Source organism: Balaenoptera musculus, chromosome 20 (genome assembly GCF_009873245.2).
Source record: "Balaenoptera musculus isolate JJ_BM4_2016_0621 chromosome 20, mBalMus1.pri.v3, whole genome shotgun sequence".
Taxonomy (NCBI): domain Eukaryota; kingdom Metazoa; phylum Chordata; class Mammalia; order Artiodactyla; family Balaenopteridae; genus Balaenoptera; species Balaenoptera musculus.
Window position 1 is genome coordinate 31,975,514 of NC_045804.1, and position 20,258 is coordinate 31,995,771.

Sequence of the window (20,258 nt, forward strand, 5' to 3'; positions counted from 1 at the left end):
GTGTTCCCGGCTCTGGCAGGTAGAACTCATCCTCCCCAGCTCAGTGGAGGCCTCCCTGCCCTCCTGGCTTTCACCTGCTTGAACACAGGCCTTTGGGGACCAGGTAAATGAAGACAGGAGAGGCCATTTTCAAATTTAATAAACATACAGACACTCACGGGGGCGTCTCTCACCCTCACTGGCAGGTCATAGACAGTCTTTTCTCAATTACCTGCAGCTAATTTTAACACGAGGCCTGCCTTGCTCACTTTGCTTTCCACATTCACCCTCGGCCCCCTCCTGAGCCCCACGTGGGGTCTGCTCAGAGAGTCTAAACCCATATTAATATCCTGAGCAAAACATAATTAGAAAACGAAATCTGCAGCCACAAGAAGAGTGTAATGCTGTCCATAGTCATAGATGGAGTGAGGGGAATGTGGGGTTTACGCTTTTTTTGGACATTTTCACTTGCTTTGGATTCCTCGCCTCATTGCTTCCCTTTATCAGAAAAATAGGAAATCAAGACGATTGGGCCTCTATCTAGTTTCCACTGCAGGGGTTGGCAAAGTAGGGGGGCCACTGGCCCAGTCCAGCCCACTGCCTGTTTTTATGAGTCAAGCTTCCTGAGAACACAGCCACGCCCATCATTTACATATTGCATTTGGCTGCTTTTGAGTTAAAGTGGCAGACTTGAGTAGTAGCAACAGAGACCAGATGGCCCACAAAGCCTAAAACATTTATTATCTGCCTCTTTACAGAAAAAGTTTGCTGGCCCTTGTTCTACTGTATCCATAAGTGAGACAGCTTCCGGAACAGCCCAAGAGGGTCTTCTTCCATCCAACACTGATAACCAGCACCTGCCTCCAAGTCCAATTGGTGGCTGGAGCTGCACAAGAATGGATGCTCGGACTGGAGAAAAGACCTGGCAGAGGAGAAAAACACCTGGGAGATCAGAGCCCTGCTCACTGCTCCTGAGTAGGAGCCCAGGAAAGACCTGTTGGGTCCTGCATGGTCTGGAGGCTTCCTTAGAGCCAATCTGATCCTTGCGGTGGCAAAACTGCTGATGGTGGTGAGGGTCCCATAACTCACAGCCTTGGGGGCCTGAGTTTAAAAATCTACTTGGAGATTCATTCCATGTCACCTGCAGCCAACAAAGATGGAAGTTAGTTCAGAATTATTTGCGTGCCTAAAACTCCCTGGGATATCTGCTAGTATTGCAGATTCCTGGTTATATCCAGAGAGTCCCAACTGAATAACTAGGGTGAGGTCCAGGAAGCACTGTTGTATGTTTTTAACAAATATTACTGGTGTTGCTGTTGTTTGCTCTTGTTGTTGTATATGTTGGTGGCCCAGGTAAAACACTTTAAGGAACAGTGCCCTAATGCACTGTGATCTTAATCATTTTGGGGTTACAGACTACATTAGTATCTCATAAAAGCTGTGGAAACTTCAATCAAGGGAAACAATACAATGTATGTGTACAGACAGACTCAATATTTCCTACAACTTTAGGGAGCTCTGGACTCTCCAAGCCCATTGTTAAGAACCCCAAGTTAAGAACCATCCTAAAATAATGGCTATGAGAGAGAAAGTGTGGGAGAGCATTGATGGGAGATTGGAGGACTTTGTTCCTGACAGCTGTGGCCCCCTTTTCCCCTTCTTGTGGGCTTGCACAGAGAACAGTTCCTCCTCTGCGATGTGGTTGTGTGATGCTCGTCCAGATAAAGTCACAGGGTGGTGAATGTCACATGAAGGCATATGGAGGAAAGCAAATTGCAAACTCTGAAGTGTTGTGCATACATGAGGGATGGTGATGATGTAATGTTGGCCATAAGTGGGGCTGCCTTCCAGATTCACACCATCCTCAGCACTGTGATTGCAACTCTTTGAAGCCTCCCATGTCCTTCAAGTCCTAACTTGACAAGACAAGCTGCCTGCCCAGTTGTCCTCAGTGCCATGGTAACCTGAAGAATTTCACCTGTGAAACAACTGACCAGGGACATTTCTGCCCTGGAGTCCTGCCAGCCCCCTGCACTCAGTGTGCCCCAAACCCATCATGAAACCGGCTTCTCTCTCTTGTCATTTCCTGGTTTCTGTTGTGATTGGATGATATTTTGCAGTACTAATGTGTGCCTCTTCCCCTCTCTGTATTTTTCTTTTTCTCTCTCCTCTTCCTCCCCCTCCTACCCACTCATACTCAGTTCTTTCACAAGAAAGAAAAGCAGAAGTGGGGTCATCTGCTGCAGGAGAGGGGATGCTCTCCTACATAGGGTTACCAAGGAGGGTTCCCCTGAGGAGCAATATTGGAGGATAAATACAAAGAAAGAGAGGGAATGAGTCCTGAAAATTAGAAGAGTGTTGTGCGCCACACCCACCTGGAGGAGAAAGCAAGTGCCGAGGCCCTGAGGGGGCAGCTAGCTTCACGTGCTTAAGGACAAGAAAGGAGGCCAGTGTGACTGGGTGAAGGAAGGAAGGAGTGAGGGGTGAGTGTTGGGGTCAGAGGGACCAGATCTCACAGCCTCAAGGCCAAGCTCAGGACTGTGGCTTCTATTCTGAGAGATTCAAGAATTGGAAGTTAAATTTAAAAAGATCACTCTGACTTTGTGTTAAGCATCAGAATCACCTATTTAAAGGCTCCCTTTTGCTGGGTAAGGTCCCAGGCAGAAGCAGGGAAGCCAATTAGGAGGCTTGTTCACAACCTTGACAAGAGACAACCAAGGGACTCAGACCCGGGGCTGCAGTGTGGGAGGGAGGGCAGTGGAACCGATCATGTTTGAAATGAGGGGGAGATTGGGATATGAAAGAAACAAGAAGACGAGGGTAACTGCAAGATTCAGAATCTGACAAATCTAAGACGGTTTTGACTCAAGAGGGAGTCGGCTTGGCAGGGGGCTGGGGGCTGGATCAAACATTTGGTTGAAGCTGTGTTCATTGGAGATGCATGTTAGTAAACATCCACGTGCTGATAGCAAATAGACAACTCAACAGATTAGCCTGGAGTTCAGGGGAGAGGTCCACGCTGAGTCAAGAGTGTATCCCACAGGCTTCAGACGGTGTTGGACAGCCTGAGGTTGGATGAGTGTCCTTAGGGAGGGGTTGTGGATGGAGAGGGGAGAACTGGAGAACCCCAGTGTAAAAGGTGGGGCAGAAACACGGAATTCACATAGGAAACTGGGAAAGGGACTTGTGAGGTAATGGGACAATCAAAACAGAGTGAAGACCTGAGTAGATATATATATATACTGGGTTGGCCAAAATGTTCATTCGGCCTTTTCCATATAGAAAAACCCGAACGAACTTTTTTGGCCAACCCAATATATGTATAACAGATTCACTTTGCTGTACATCTGAAGCTAACACAACATTTTAAATCAACTATACCCCAATAAAAATTAAAAATTAAATAAAATTCCTTTTATTTGTTCAAAAAACAAAACAAAACAAAACCAAAATGAAATCCTGAAAGTGAAGGAAATGGTTCAAGAAGGAAGAGGTAATTCAATAACGACAAATGCTATCCATAGGTCAAACGAGGACTGAGACCTGACCATGGATGTCAGCAGTGTGGTGTGTTCAACTCTGTGGATCTGCAATGTTCCCTGAGAAAAGTAGGAGTCATTTGCCCTCAGGAGTTACAGGGACATTTAGATTGAGACTAAGAGTTGCTCCAAAGTGAAGCTACCTTGATGGATCCCCATCTGCTGAGCCTGCCCTTTTCTCAGGTCCAAAGAAGTGATTTTTCATCTGAGTAGAAACCTGTCACACCTTTGAGCTGCCAAGCCATAAATCTTCTTTCCACTAACTTGCTAATAATTTTTCTTGCCACCTTTCCTGATAATCCTGAGTAATTGTTATGAAATATGGGCTTGTTCTATCTCTCCCAGCTGCGGCCCCTCCGTCCTCTGCAGGTCCTGGGAAAGCAGAGGCTCTGTGTTTGTCACTGGGTGTTCGTTTGTTAGAAGCACAGTGGATGCTGTTACCAAGAACGTGACATCCTGCTGAAACCAGAGGCGCCACACAGCAGCCCTGAAATCTGAGAGCCAACAGCCCTTCCTGCCTAAAATACATCAGCAAGTGGCCTCTGCTTTGTTTAACGTATTCTCTATCTTGGGGAGACAGAGGGAAAATGACTCCTGTTTAACCATGGAGACAAAAACATTCTTTCATGCGTGCTCTTACTTATTCCATAGAAATGTATTGAGCATCTGAAATTGTCCGGCAGAGTACTGGGTTAAGTTTGATAGAAATGAACAACCTAACATATACATCTTATGAAAGTCAGAATTAACAGGAATTAACAGAAAGAATATTTTCTTTGTGAAGAGTACTGGATTGGGAGATATCAGTGCAGGGATTCAGTAAGTGCAGCTTTAAGTGTCCTCTCTTCCTTCTGAAGAATGCGCTCAGATCGGTGGTCACAGGATTTTGCCTGTCTGTAATGAGCTCATGCTATATCTTGAAAGTCTATGAAAAAGGCTTACCAAGACTCTTAAACCCCCAACATGGATCTTAAAACTTCAACAAGATTCCATTAGAGGTTGTAAAAACTGCCTTTGCAAGCCTCTTCTCCATGGTCCAATGTCTTGCTGTGCATCTAAGTGCCATCTTGCTACACTGGCCCCCCATTCTATAACAGTGAGCTGGCATCATAGATGCACAGTTTCCCTGTAGCTCTGCAATGGTAAGTAGTCAGTGGACATACACAGTTTGATATCTACAAGGTCTAAGTGGCACCCATTGTGGTAGGCCAGTGCAAGACTTCACAAAGCACCTATGATTGCCACACACTATGCTAAGCATTGGAGATATAAAGTTGAAGACAAATCCCTGCACTTAAAAAACTCAAATGGGAAAGTGTTTGCAAACATCAAGTGAGTTTAAGGAAAGAAGCATCCTTTGGCAGATCTCTTAGCCTTAGTCTTGGCTCATGAATCCCCTGGCTAAACATGTATCTCAGTCTTGGCTGTGGTCACCCAATAACTGAAAATTGGCAAGTTAAGATCTGATAGGATTGCTTTAACAATTGCTTGAGCAATGGTTTCTGCATTATAGTTAAAGCCTAACAATTTAATTCCAACTTTCATAGTTTAATATGGGAAGTACATCAAGTCAAGTGACCCAACACTAAATTAGTTTAGGGTTTCTGAGTAAGTGCAGATGCCTGAATTAATTAACTAGAAAATACCATGCTCTTCCCCTGTGCTAGGTGTTGTGCTAAGAGTTTTATATGGATTATATCATTTAATTCAGAAACCTCTGAAGAAACCTCTGAAGTACTATTATTTTCTCCCATTTTACAGATGAAGAAAGTGTTCTGAGTCAGGACTCAAGCCCAGGATGTCTGGCACTAGTCTCTGACCCTAGGCCTTATGATAAAACATTTCCTCATGCAAGGTTGATTCAGACACATCACATCTATATTTGATGAATGTTACATTCTGAATGGTTGTATTCACCTATGTAACTTATTCGGTAGAATAGTCTGAATCAGGGGTGGCAGGACACAAGAACAGCATTAGCAAAGATGAGTCAGGATAATTTACAGATCTCACTTTGGTCAATTCCTTTGCCTTCTTTTGTACACAAAACCACTGAACAGACTCTGAGACCCAAATCTCTTCCCCTATCCCTGTGATGAACAAAGACAAGGACTTTAAATTGTATAGAGAATAACAGAAATAAGATATAAAGTCAGATTCCTATCCCAAAATCTCAATTGGTTAAACATGGTCAATTCTGGCAGATTTCTCATCCTTTACAGGTGATGTTTTCTCCATCTGGACCACCAATTTCATCCTTTTCTACCTTTCTCTTCCTGGACAACTCCTTCTCATTCTTCAAGATTCAGCTCAAGGGTCACTTCCTCCAAAATCCCAAAATCCCAAAATCCCAGATTTAATCAAATGTCTCTCCTCTGTTTCCCCCACCATCAAATCATCATAGCTGTCTTTGTGATTTGCTACATTCCATACTAGGCTATGAAACCCTTTAATACAAAGACTGTGTTTTACTCTTCTTTGTACACTCAACATGTAACAGTGTGGAAACTATATAGTAGGTACTTGATAAAAGAATGAATTAATACCTTCTGACATAGACCAAGTGGGTTTGGTCTTCTTATAACCAGAGTCTACCTGCTTAAACTCAGTTATCAGTTACTTGGTTGCAGTACAGAGCATGTCCACCCTCACAACAGAACTCATGGTCTAACAGAAATTTAGACCTAAAAGCAATAACAGAGATAAGCTGGTCCAACCTTCTTTATATTGATAAAGAAATGGAACCAAGTGTCCTGAAGAACTTTCCCAAGGATGCCCAGATCCTCAGGGGCAGAACTGGGAATGGAACCTAGAATTTCTGACTCCTAACCAGATGTCTTTGACACCTCTCCCAATGGAGGGTCTCTTAGCATACTGCCCATGAGCAAGTTCTTCCCAATGGATAGATCTATCCACACTAAGAGATCCTCAAAGTAGCAAATGAAAAGTCACAAACAAAAAACAAGTTCATTTTCCCACATGTTGTTAAATCCAACTCCCAGAGTCTCTGGCCCCTGGTAGCACTCAACCACTACTCCTGAAACAAGTTTCAAAAGTTCACTTATTCCCGGGCATTGTTTATTATTTCTCAAATAATTTGGTGCACAAAAGAAATTTTAAAAGGGTTACAGATTGCTTCTTATCTTTGAATGGACAGTCAAAGACATCTACCATAAGAAAAATTCTCATTTTAGCCAGAACGTTGATTTCAGTAAATCTATTCAAAGGAATAAAGTGGCTGTTCTTCCTTTTAGTAAAATATACTTGCAGCTCAGAAAGTATTTTGTTGATAGAAATGTTAACAAGCAATGACAGATGTGCAGCCTAAAACCACTGAAATATAGCATAAGACCCACTGGTCACTAAAAATTAAAACATTGCTTTAGTGGGTATTAAGTCAAGAATAGTTTACACAACACATTGGTAGAGCCACTGCTGGTGCATTGCAAAGAGCAAGGGCTATAAAAGCAGAAGTCCAATTCTATCATGTATTAACTCTGTGACCATTGACAAGGGGTTTAATCCTCTTAATTCTATCCATCACTTGAAGAAATATTTAATGAGCACCTACTTGGTGCAGGCTCTATTCTAGGCACTAGGTAAACAGCAGTGAGACAGAGTTTTTAAAAAAAGCCTACTTTCATCAAGCTTACATTCTCATAGGGGGAGACTTTGGGAGACAAATAACACACACACACACACACAAATAGGAAATACATAGTATGTTATTTGGTGATTAGTATTACAGAGAAAAATACAGTTAGGGAAGAGGGAGTGCTGGGAAGAGGGCAGTTTTAAATGTGGTGATCAGGGAATGTGCCACTGAGAAAGCAACACTGGAAAGAGTAAAGAAGTGAATCAAGGAGGTAGAATGCTCCAGGCACAGAGAATGGCAAGTTCAAAGGCCCTGGGGTGGGCAGAATGGTGTGCTCTTTAAAGAGCAGCAAGAAGGCTACCTGTCTAGGGCACTGGGAGTGATGGGAAGAGTAATAGGGGATGAGCTCAAAGAGGTATAAGAAGAGGGAATGTAGAGGAGTAGACCTTGTAGGTCAATAAGAACATCGGCCTTTTTTTCCCAAGTGAGATGAGAAGCTTTTGGAGAGTTCTGAGCAGAGGAATGGTATGAGCTGGCTCCAAGTTTTAAAAGCAATTGGACCTGAGCAATTGGAAGGATAGAGTCATCGTTAACTGAGATGAAAGCAGTGGGAGGTACAAGTTAGTTGAGAAAGCCAGGGGTTTGGTTGTGGATATATCAAGTTTGAGATGCTCACTAGCCCTGTAAGAGAAGATACTAATTAAGCCATTGGTTCTACCTTGTAGAAAAGAGGTCTTGACTGTGGATTTAAATCTGCCTCAACATGTTGTTTAAAGCAATGAGAGAGAATGAGATCACCAGGGAAGAGTGGTGTCCAAGGACTGAGCCCTTAGGCACCTGAATTGAGAGGTGTGTAGCAAAAATAGTTAATGCTCAGGAAGTGTTTACTATGTACTATAGACCCTGCTCTGCGTGCTTTCACATATGAACTCATTTAGTCTTCATGACAACCCATAAGGTAAGTACTGTTATTACCCTTATTATATAGACTAGGAAACTGGGAGGAAGAGGTTAAGTAACTTGCCCAGTGTCATACACCTGCTGAGTTGTATAGCCAGGATTCCAATGTGGGGTGTCTGGCTTCAGAGTCTGAGCTTCTAAACCCCTTCCTAACACTGTCTCTCCGTTAACTAGAAGGGAACTAGTAGGGAAGACTGGGAAAGGACAGCCAGTGAGGTGGAAGGAAAACCAGGGCAGCTTGGGATCCTGGGAGACAACTGAAGAAAGTGTTTCAAGAAGGGTAGAGTGATTACCTGTCAGCTGATGCTGGCAGGTCAAAGAAAGATGAGGACTAACATAGCAGTGTGGAGGCTGTCGGTGACTGATGAAAGCAGTTTGGTAGAGCGGCAGCAGTAAAAACCGGATTGGAGTGAGTTCAGTAGAGAAGGGGGATTGAGACAATGAGTTTTGACAGTTCTCGAGAGGATCTTTGCTATATAGGGCAGCATAAAAATGGACAGTAGCTAGAGGGGGCATATGGGATCAGCTGAGGATATCTTTAAATATAAGAGAAGAAATAGCATAAAGGTATTGAGAATGATGTGGTACAGGAGGAAATACTGATGGTGAAGGAAAGACACAGACATATTGCTGCAGTGACCTCCTTGAGTAGCAGAGGTGACCTTTGGAAAAATGGACGGTTCATCCACAGTAACAAGAGGGAAGCAGTGTCTACAGGTACGGATGCTGGTAGTTGGGTAAATGTGGTGGCGGGACTTGGCAAACATTCTCTTCTGATTGTTGAAGTTCCTATGCCTCAGTCTCCTTATCTGTGATGGGCATTATAATATCTCTCTTCCAAGGTTATTGTGAGAATTGAATGAGACAACATAGTAAAATGTTAGTGTCATGCCTCATACAATTTTTGAGCTCAACTTAGAGCAACTTCTTCATCTCCCACCTTATTGGTTATGATTAGTATTATTGTTATTGATTCCTAACATTTACTGGGCATTTACAGTGTAGCAGTCTGTGCTGAGTACTTGGCACGTGTTTCTCACAGAATGGTCCTTCCATGTTTGTGGGATCTTATTGAGACCTTCTAAGCTCTCTCAAGGAACCAGTTTGGGATTTGGTTAACTACTTCATTATTTTTTTTCCTCCCCAGTTTTCCCTTCATATCTTAAATGGTCATCAGCTCTATGGGAGAAGATTTTGTCAGCAACTGCTCTGGTCCAGGTTTTTAACATTTGTTCATTTACCCTGCTTCACCTGGAGAGCAGTGGCTTGTGGCTGGGACCCAGACACATACTTTCCATCTAACATCCTTTGTGGGATAAGATGGAATGTGGTAGGTAGGCTGGGCTAAGCCCTTTGTCAACTCTGGGTGTATTTGATGTTGGTGCCTCTGAAACTACGTCAGAATGGTAAAAATCCCCCCAAACAGCAACTGGCATTTGTTCAAGCATTCTCCTTCTTCTTTGGGGGTAGTGAAATGGGAGATGAATCAGTAATGACCAGCTCCTGAACAGCAATATTCTCAATTGGGAAAAGCCAAGTTAGGACTCAAGTGCCTCAGAGGTCCAATGGGTATCTGGATTTTCTCATCACTTGGACACATTCTCTTTTACTCTTTGAAATGAGTACAAATTTCTCTACTGAGGATCCCCTCATCAAAATCCATCAATCACAAGAAACCCCAGCTCTCCTAAAAGACGGTCTTCAGGGAAAGAAGATTCCCATTCTGTTTTCACAAGTCTGTTTCAAAGGGAAAGTGTCATCGGTCAGCCCCTGACTTTGAGTGGCTCATGCAAAGAATAAGATCAAGAGAGGCCATTGTGTTCCTAGGGAACTCCAGTGCAGAGAGTACCCAGTGATGTTTTTAGAGCTGTTTCTTTTCAGGGTATGGGCAGCTCCAAGAAGATACATTATCAACAGCCCCCTGGAACTGGTTTGAGCCTTGAGCCCGACCACAAGACTGGAGCTTGCTCAGACAAAACAGTGTCCAAAAATTACCTTTGCTTCATTTCAATGCTAAAATATCCTCCCCAGGTGGAGCTTAGGCCCCATTAACATAACATGCAATGCATGAAAGAAGCATGTTTCCAAATTGTGCACACGCGAGATTATGCCTGCCTTCATATGTAATGACAAAACTTTCCTGCTTGGATATTCATCCCCTGTCCTAATAAAAGAACTAACCTTTCCTTGCTGGGGAGCCATGGCTTTGGGAAATGATTCACCATGACCTCCTTATTTGCTGCAAATAAAAACTTCACTTTGTGTGACAATTATTCTTGGCGTTGTCTCTGACTACAAACTCACCAAGAAGCTAGCCCCTTTTGGATTGGCAACAAAAGCAGTAAGAGACAGTGTCTTCACCTTGCTGACCAATTTTTATCAATCAGTGGCTCTTTTTCCCATATCTAAGAAATGGACATTCTGGCATTCTTACATGCTTGAGACCTGAAAATCAGGGCTTACCCAAATCTGTTTCCTCTGAGGAAGCAATTGATTACATGGACCATTGGAATGATCCTGGTGTTTTATAATACAATCACAGGGTTCTTCATTACGAGATGAGAAGTCCCCAAAATGAACAAATACTACTACAGGGTAGGGGATCTTTATTTATCTTATGGGGTGCCTACTTTGCATTGAACTTGATAGTTTTTATATACCATCTCACGTCTTGCAGCTCTCCTATAGGCTAAGTATAGGTATCCTGAATGTGAAGCTGAAAAAAGAGACTCAGAGAGGATAAGGACTTTGCCCAAGTTCACACAGCTGATGAGTGATGGAGCTCACATTTGTACCTAAGTCTACTTAAATGTATATAAACTTTGGTCTGTCTTTTAGACAGACTTTTAACTTTTACCCACCAAATGATATTACCCCCTATTGATTTCAACAATATTGAACACGTCTGAGGGTTGTAGAGTCCTTCTGTGACACTGCTTTATAATGCCCATATGACTTCACTTGGAGACATCTTGGAAGCTGTAAGTTCTTAAATAATGTCTCTTCAACTTGGCTAGACTCACAGTGCCAGTAGAAGACAGATGATCCACGGCTGTGCATGGTATCATTGCAAGCTAACGTGTTACTCTGTAGTCTTGGGTTGCCATCCCCTGGAGTGTTTTGATGCGATCAGTTGTCAGTTGCAGGTCTGTTGTTTCTCTCAGCAGAAGCCCAGCCAGTGGAAGATGACAGCCCCAAAGCCCTGCCTGTGTTAGGGGAGCTATCGAACTCGGATAATGACATAAACGAGTCGGTGTTCATCTGGGGAATCTCAGACAAAGCAGCCCAGAGGAAAACCATCTCTGCCGATGAAGGTTTGTTTCACTTGCCACAGGAAAATCAGCAGCAGCAGCAACCAGAGCCGGTGCTCAGGCTGTGGAGAGGGAAAGGGAAGCTGAAGCTACCACATGTGAGTAGCATTTTATGATTTCTCTGCAGCTGGAAAGGAATGCTGGGGAGGGGGCTTGGCTGTGAGGTGGGCGTGCATGTGTGGGTTGGGGCTTTCTGTGTGGCTGAGGGTGGGGGAGATGGTTTACACAATTAACAAGTACATTGAGGATCCGATCTCCTCTGCCAAAGGAAGTGCAAGAGCGGGCTCACACGCACTTGCATTTTCTCTGCTGATCATAATATATGTAAGCAGCAGGTGGGGAATTTTTTCTTTTCTTTTTTTTTCTTCCTCTTCTTCATCCTTGAGAGTGGGTTACACAGCAGAAAGCGCAGCCCGAGAGAGGCTTCCTGAGCAGGAGGACTGTTTTCTTTCCGAAGAGATTTTCTTTCACAAGTTTCTTTCGCAGGTGTTGTGTGTAGACCTCTATTCCTTTGCCATTGAGCTGCTCTTCTGCAGGGGTGTTTGCATCCTGCTAACCACAAAGGGGCGAGGGTGACTTTTGTATCTCTGGTTCTCAGTTCAAGTTGTCTGCAGTAAAGAGCACCAAATCCAACACAGTTTAACCTCTCAGTTGTCACTGTTAAAAGAGTTCAGCGAGCACAGCACAGGCACAGGAAACATGGGGTGCCTTTCATGCATCTGCTCAGCAGGTCTCTCAGGGTTGGCAGTGTCAGTCTTGAACTTTGGGAAAGTTTTTTTTTTTTTTTTTTTTGGACCAAGCTCTGGAATTTACTGTGGAACATTGGATAGGCTGAAGCTGAAAAGGGGCAGGAGGGAATATTGTTGCTTTAAAGCACTTGTGCAGCCAGCAGCAGGTGGTTGTAACATGGGGAGCTGGTTAGTGTCTTTGGGTTATTGTTACTGATGCTAAGTAACGTGCTGAGTGAAAGTACACCTGGTCGTGAACTTGCTGTATTCTGGTTATCAGAAGACACAGCTACTTGCGTGTTGTTTGTTTTCTCATCCCTGCTTCCTTCCTTCTCTCTTCAGAAGCTTTGACGTGGCTGAGCATGTCATGCTGAGTGTTTACCCGCTTGAGCATCTGCAGTAAATACATACAAGTTCATCCTCTCCAAGAGGAGGGGAAAAGGGGCAGAAGGAGGGAGCCAGGGAGGGACCCGTTGTTGCTCATCCTAAGGGCAGGCTTTGAGCAGCCGTGCATGACGACGAAGGTAGAAGAATCGGAGACACTTCACACTGGGACTTGGCCAGGAGGAGAGCGGTCAGCCAATGCTTGAGTGCAGAACTGAATGCTCTTGTGCTGGAGGGTCAGGGCACAGCTCCCAAGTTGCTATGGGGCGTACGTGATACATGAACCAAGGGATGAGCTTCACGGGGAATCCTCTCACCCAGGCAGTGCTTTCTGACCTTTCTCATACCTTGGCACTCCAGGGAAACAGACAAGGTGGCTCAAAGCTGGGGATGAGTGGCTGGGTGGCTCAAGTGACCATCCCAGTGGAAAGTGTTCAATAGTTGGGACATCACACTATCTGGAACCTGCCCATGGCACAGAGGTATGCCTTGGCATCCAGGTTGGGGGATCTAATTTAAAGAACCCAGGGAAAACCAAAGAAATGAGGCGAGGTGAGTAACCTGATGTCTATGCTTTGCTATTATTTATTTTTCCTATCACTAGTAAGTGATACAAAGTGTCTTTTTTTTTTTAAAGATTTTTTCCTAATCTCAACGTTTTATCACCTCTGGTTCTTCTCTGTTCTCTCAGTCTTTGTCCAAGCATGCCTTTTTGACACAAATGTAACTACAGTCTGGATATATTAATTTACTCTTCTTCTTTCCCAGTATTATTCTATAAGCACTTTCCCATCTTCCAGTACAGTTTCACATAAATGATTAATTGTGGCTGGATTAAATGGATTAATCCCTTAAGTGGGTATGCTACAATCTGTTTAGCAATTGTTGACTATTTACATTGCTTCTAGTTTTCCCATAATTGTAATGCCACTCTGAATATGTTCTGTGCATAAAGCAGTTTTACTTCTCTTTCTTTAAAAAAAAAAATTGGATGGATTTTGGATTCAAAAAAAGGATGAATTCTCAACAGTGATATCAGAGAGGTAAAAAATATGGACATTTTAGTGGCTTTTCCTGCTTATTACCAAACTGTTCCTTGAAACATATTTCTGTTGCCCCAAACCATCCGTAATATGGTCTAGGTAAATATCAATTGATCTAGAGCCTTACGCACATTAGATTTCCTCTCTCTCTCTACATGAGGAACTATAAAAATGTACTCATCGCTTATTTTCAATTTGCTTTTGAGTCCTAGTAAGCCAGGTACTAGGCACTGTGATTGCCCTAGGACAAGCCTACAGCTTCTCAGGTCCCTTCACTTTGTTAATGACTCCCATGAGGCATCCAGGTTTAGCAGCCTCCCCTTTCCATCTCTGTAGGGGTGAAGAAGGGAGGGGCAGAAGCTCTCCATCCTGTACCAGAGTGCCTGAGAAAGATGAGCAGGGGTCACGGCTTGGGGGGTGGGAGGAGCCAGCCCAGAATTCTCTCCAAGCCCTGGAGCTCAAGTCCAGCAGGCTCCCCGGCCCTTCCGTCCTCCTCTCCAGCCCTAACAGAGCCAGCATAGAGGCAAACTCCCACCTTGGGCAGGATTTGAGACAGACGCCTCACAGAGAAGGGGGAATGGGGTCCTTGGGAAGGCGAGAAGTGGTTAAGATTATTGTGAAAAAAAGGAACATGTTTTAAGGTCTCCACTGCTAGGGGTACTTCTCCCGAATGCATGTGCTTTCATGATGGGAGTCAGACAGGGCTGAATGCCAACTCTGATCAAATAAGAGCGGTTGAATGCTCCTTTCTCAGTGCCTACCTCCCTTAAGGATAATTTTATCAACAAGTTATTTTTTCTTTTATGTGACCCATGTATCTGGTCAATTTAGAGATTAATCAGTGCTGTTCTGACCTCCTGTGTAGCTCACCATAAATCACTTCAGTGCTAATCTCTTTTGTTCATTTAGTAATTATTTGTGCAAAATCCAGGAGTGTCCAGTGGGAGCCACACAGAAACTCAGCATATATTTGCCCACCCTGACCTACACAAGTGGAAACTGACAGTGTCTTGGGAGTGGGATTTTCCTGCCCATAGATAAGTGGGTTTGATAAATGTGGGTTTTTTTTAGGAGCTCTATTGACTCAGTGGGCAAGGGCTTAATAGAGACAGAGCTGCTTCACAAAATTGGTGGGCCACTGGTGAGTCTGAATTGGAGGTGATGGGGCAGTGGCCTGAGAAGGAAAGGAGGCCTTGCTGCTTCAGATGCTGGACAGACAGGGAGAAATGGTGTGCTCATGGTCTGCTGGAGAGAATAAAGCTTTGGTCTGCTAAGGATAGGACAAGAGGCTTTTAAATTGTAGCACATGTATTTAGGAAAGACATTAGTAAGGACTTCCCATATGATAACACTCCTTATTCTTTATTGTATTATTGGTTGAAGGTCTAGCTTTCCTGCAGGATTATACTCTGGGAGAGCAAGTATGGTGTGTACTTTATTCCCTGCTGCAACCCCACTTCTCTAAAGTTTGCCGTGTGCCAGGACATGTTTTAAGGGCACATCTACATTATTGTGTTTAATCCTCACAACAATCCTATGCAGTGTTTACTATTATTAGTCCCATTTTACAGATTTGAAAACTGAGAGACAAGGAGGTTATGCTGGAGGGCGTGTAGGGTCAGGGGTTCAGAAGGAGGAGGCACTGAGAAGGGAAAACAGTCTCAGGCCACTTAATGTGTCAAGACCACAACTTCAGCCCAAGAAGTCAAGCTCCAGAGTCTGAGTTCTTAATCTCTGAGCCATCAACTCTTTTAACATTGGCTGAGGGAATGATGATTGAAAGTCTAAGAGAATGTTAAAACATGACTGTACAGCTAAAATGTACTGTAGCAATAATAACAATGATGATGGTGATTTTTATAACCAAGCCACTGTTTAACATGCACCAGTCCCTTTGTACCAAAGTTTTGTATGTGCATTTTGAATTAATTCTCACAACAGCCTTATAAGATGATCACCATCCTTATCTATATTTCACCATGAAGAAATTCAGGCTCTGAGATGTTATACAACTTGTCCAAGGTCACAGAGCAAGTGAGTCTGTCTCTGACATCTGTTATCTATGACCACACCTCACTCGTGTACCAACAGTTAGCACTGGATCAAGGGCCAGAGTAGTCACAAGCAAGGTTCTCCTGGGACAGTGGAGGTGTTCTCCATGGCCTCTTTTGATCTCTTTGGACTTAGGGTCCTGGGAAGGCTTTTAGAACCACCTCCCATGATGCTGCACAAAGAACTTCAGTCTCAGCCCATGCCTGGTACTGCCTCAAAGGCAAGTTCCTAAAGGAAGAATTCTCTGAAAAAATATCACCATGAGGCAAGTCACTGGTGTACTTGTAAGGAAAAGACAAGAATCCCAGCCGAGAACCCACCTTTGTTCAGTGCTCTAGACCTGCACTGTCCAATATGGTAGCCATTAGCCACATGTGGCTATTGAGCACTTGAACTGTGGCTGGTTCAAACTGAAGTGTGCCATCAGTGTAAAAATATGCATCAGATCTCAATGGCTTAGTATTAAAAAATGGAGACTATCAATACATTTGTATTGATTACATATTGAAATGATAATGTTTGGCATATAATGGATTAGATAAAATATATTCTTAAAATTAATTTTACCTGTTTTAAAAGGTAAAAACCTTTTTAAAAGTTGTGGTAAAATATACATAACATAAAATTGACCATATTAACCATTTTTCAGAGTACAGTTCTATAACCAATCTCCAGAACTCTTTTATCTTGCAAACTTGGTGCTCTATACCCATTAAACAACTCCCCATTCCCCCTTCCCGCAGCCCCTGGCAACCACTCTTCTACTTTCCGTCTCTATGAATTTGACTACTCGAGGTACCTCATGTAAGTGGAATCACATAATACTTGTCCTTTTGCGACTGGCTTATTTCACTTAGCATAATGCCCTCAAGGTTCATCCATGTTGTTGACTATGTCAGAATGCCCTTCCTTTTTAAGGCTGAATAATATGCCATTGTATGTATGCACCACATTTTGTTTGTATGTTTAACTGTCAAAGAACACAAGGTTTGCTTTCACCTCCTTTTACTTTTCCTCAGTATGGCTTCTACAGCCTTTAAAATTGCATATGTGTCTTGTATTTGTGGTTTATGTTACATTTCTATTGGACAACGCTGCTCTGAATTTTTCTCTCTTCCTCAATGCCTCCTCCTTCTCCTTCCTTCACCAGATGTTAGTTTGGCCTCTCTCTTCCCCCTTCCCTGAGACCTGAGCCAAGAATATTAGCTCTGATTAAGCACTCCCTTTTATAAGGATCTATGAAAGACTGTCACGTTAGGCAAAGTTTTCTGTAATTGAATGAAACTGTGACATAGCTCAAGGTAGCTTTTTCCATAATACATAAGTAGAAGGCCCAATAAATTGGGATTGAGAAGGAAAAGCTTTTGAAGTGATTTGATGTTTTTAAAAGTCAACAGCTTTCCTCAGCTCACAGTCTGAGAGTGAATTTTATTAACCACCAAGCAAAGAGGAGTACAAAACCAATAAAGCATAAATTCACAGCACAGATCTACGCCAGCCTCTCACTTCTGAAATACAGATTTTGTAGAAAGACCTAGGTATCTGGAGATTCAAGGCATTGGAATCTTGTCAGTGTCTTTTGAATTTCCCATTACTTATAGGATATAACTCAAAAGCCTTAGGCCTTTCAACTTTCCAATTTTCTTTCCCACCACTGCCCACAAGCCCCTCTATAAGAAGGTAAGTATTACTTTTTAGTCTCCAAATGTACAGTGCAATCCCAGGCCTCCCAGCCTTGACAATGTTCTTACTTTAACCTGGGAGACCCCACCCCATGCATATACACGTGGTGAAATCTTGCTCGTTCTTCAGGACAAAGTTCAAAGGTCACCATCTCTGTGAAGCATTCCTTGACTCCAGTGCCCATTAGGTTCCCAACAGGAAACACTCCAATTGGCACACTCCAATGATTGGTTAAAGGATGTCGCATGATGGCGCACTTTACAAAGGTGTGCAAGGTTAAGGGTAGCCAAGATGAGATGGTGAAGCAGCCCAAGGCTAGCGACCACTAGAATCAGGAAAGAAAAAACAGTTCCCAGAACTTGACCAGATTTGTAAGAGGGGCCTCCAGACAGAAGCTGTGGCCTGTCCTAGAACACCTACAGTGTGATGGGAAGGGATCTCTCTCCTCCACCGTCGGGTGTCCTCCCATCAACTGAGCCCATCTAGAAGTGGGAAAGCACAAGTGCGCAGAGGATACCACTCATAGACAAAGCCTCCAAGAACACAAGGCAGGTGGAAATGTGGAGTGTGCCTCTAGAAGGCCTAACAGAGATGCTCTAGCACAAGCCCTTACCTCATCTCCAGAAACACCCCCTCTCTTCCCAAGACTCCTAAGAGGAACTGTTTATACCATAAGATAATGCTTGTCATTTTGTATTCGTATTGTTGAATTCACTGTCTTTTCCCGAGCTACTCAGGAGACCATAAGCTCTTTGAAGGTCAGATTCATTCCTCACATTCATATATATATTTCTGACACCTAGCAAAGTACTTGGGAGTAAATAGGTACTATATAAATATGGAGTGAATGAATGTGGTCCTTTATCACATTTTTTCCCCTAAGTCCCCCGCTGGAATCTGGATGATCTACAGTGAGTCTAGATTGGGAATTTCTCAATGAATTGGATACATAGGATTAATACACTCCTTTGAGTCCCAGCTAGGGTGCTAAAATGATTTGAATAAATGATACTCAGTGCCTCGTTATGCTGTAATTGGTAGCACATTAAATTGTGAGGAATTGAGGAACTTGAACATAAGTGGCAGGAATCAGCAGTAAGTTAGATCGACTAAGAAAATAAGTGTTTGCGCCCAGGAGAAATGTACTATATATATATAGTAAATATATATACTTATATATGTATGTATAATGTCATATGCCTTTTATTCATGGCCTTTTTAATTGGAGTTTTCATATAAATTACAAATTTTGGAGAAAGGAACTAGAGGATTTAATGCTTTGAACCTAAAGCAACTGTGATGAGAGTTGGGTGCACAGTGAGAAATGCTGACCAGGGCAATGGAAGGCAGAGGCTAAGTGGAGACTGGACACTGAAGGGTACATTTGAGACTTAGGTTGACATGGCCATGGTTGTTCCAGGAACAAGGTTCTACCAGGCCGACTGGATTCTTAACCAAACCAATGAGTGAAGATACATCTCTGAAGTATGTCAATGTATCTCAGGTTTGCTCACTCTACTGGGTTTAATTTTTAACCTGGAGTTTGGAGGTTGTATTATTTTCCTAGGACTGCCATAACAGAGTACCACAAACTGGGTGGCTTCAGACAAGAGAAATGTATCCTCTCACAGTTCTGCTGGCCAGAATCTTGAAATGAAGGTGTCAGCAGGGCCATCCTCCCTCTGAAGCCTCTAAAGGAGATTGCTTCATTGCCTCTTCCAGCTTCTGGTGACTCTAAACTCTCCTTGGCTTGGGACATAACTCCAATCTCTGCCTCTGCCTCCATCTTCACATGGCCTTTTCCCCTCTGTGTCTGTGCCTTAAATCTCCCTTTTCTTTCTCTGATAAGGACACCATTTATTGGATTTAGGGCCCACCCTAAATCCACGATAATCTCATCCAGAGATCCTTAATTATTGCTGCAAGATCTTGTTTCCAAATAAGGTCACACTCACAAGTAGTGGGGGTTTAGAAGTGTACATCCCTTTTGGGGACCACCATCCAACCCACCACAGAGGTTACATTAGTTCTGGCTAGTCAGCCTCCTTTCCAAAGCCAAGCCCTTCCCCCTAGTCCACGTTTTCTCATCTTCTTGAATCTAAGATCTTGTTCCCATCCATTATTTCCATTTTCTCTTTTGCATCTTTAATGTTTTTGCCTTGCTCCTTCCCTTCAGGGTACAAATATGCTTAGTTCCTTCCTAACCGTAAACAAACCACCTTCTCACTGCCTGATTGTACCTTCAAAATTTAAATCCTTTTCCAATACCACCACACCTCACAAAAGCTCCCCTCCACACCACCACTCCAAGGAAGGACCCCCCCCCTCTCCCTTTACTTCTCAGACATTTCTGGGCTTTTGCTCTCATCAAAAAAGAAGCACCTTTCTGAAGTAACCAGGAAAGTTCAGGTTGCCCAACCTTATAAATACAGGTTCTCTTTGGTCCTTCTGACCCTCTCTGCAACATCTAATTATCTTGGCTATCTCTTTCTGCTTGGAGTTTCTCTCTTACCTCAAGGTGTCAAGTTAGGGCTTGCAGGGAAAAATCTCCCTCAACTATATCTTTCCTGGCTTCTAATGGATTATTATCCTGAACTTAACATTTGTTGTGTTCCTTCCCTCTATGCCACATGGGTTGACTTTTCTTTAAAAATCTACTTAAAGAAAAATAACATTTCTGACACCTGTCAAATATTCAAAAGGTGGCTTTGTTACTGAACCAAACTTGGGTCTGCTTGCCCTCATGCAGTAAAGCCAAACTACTGACACCAAGTTGTGGTAAAGGAAAGTACGGCATTTATTGCAGGCCCCCAAACAAGGAGAAGGGGCAGCTCAAGCTCAAAAGACCTGAACTCCCCTATTGCTTTCAGGGAAGGGGTTTTAAAGGCAGTGTGAGGGAGGGGGCTTCAGAGTGTGATCGACTCATGCACAATTCTCAGATTGGTTGGCATCAAGGTGAGGTTTCAAGCATCATCGACCTTCTG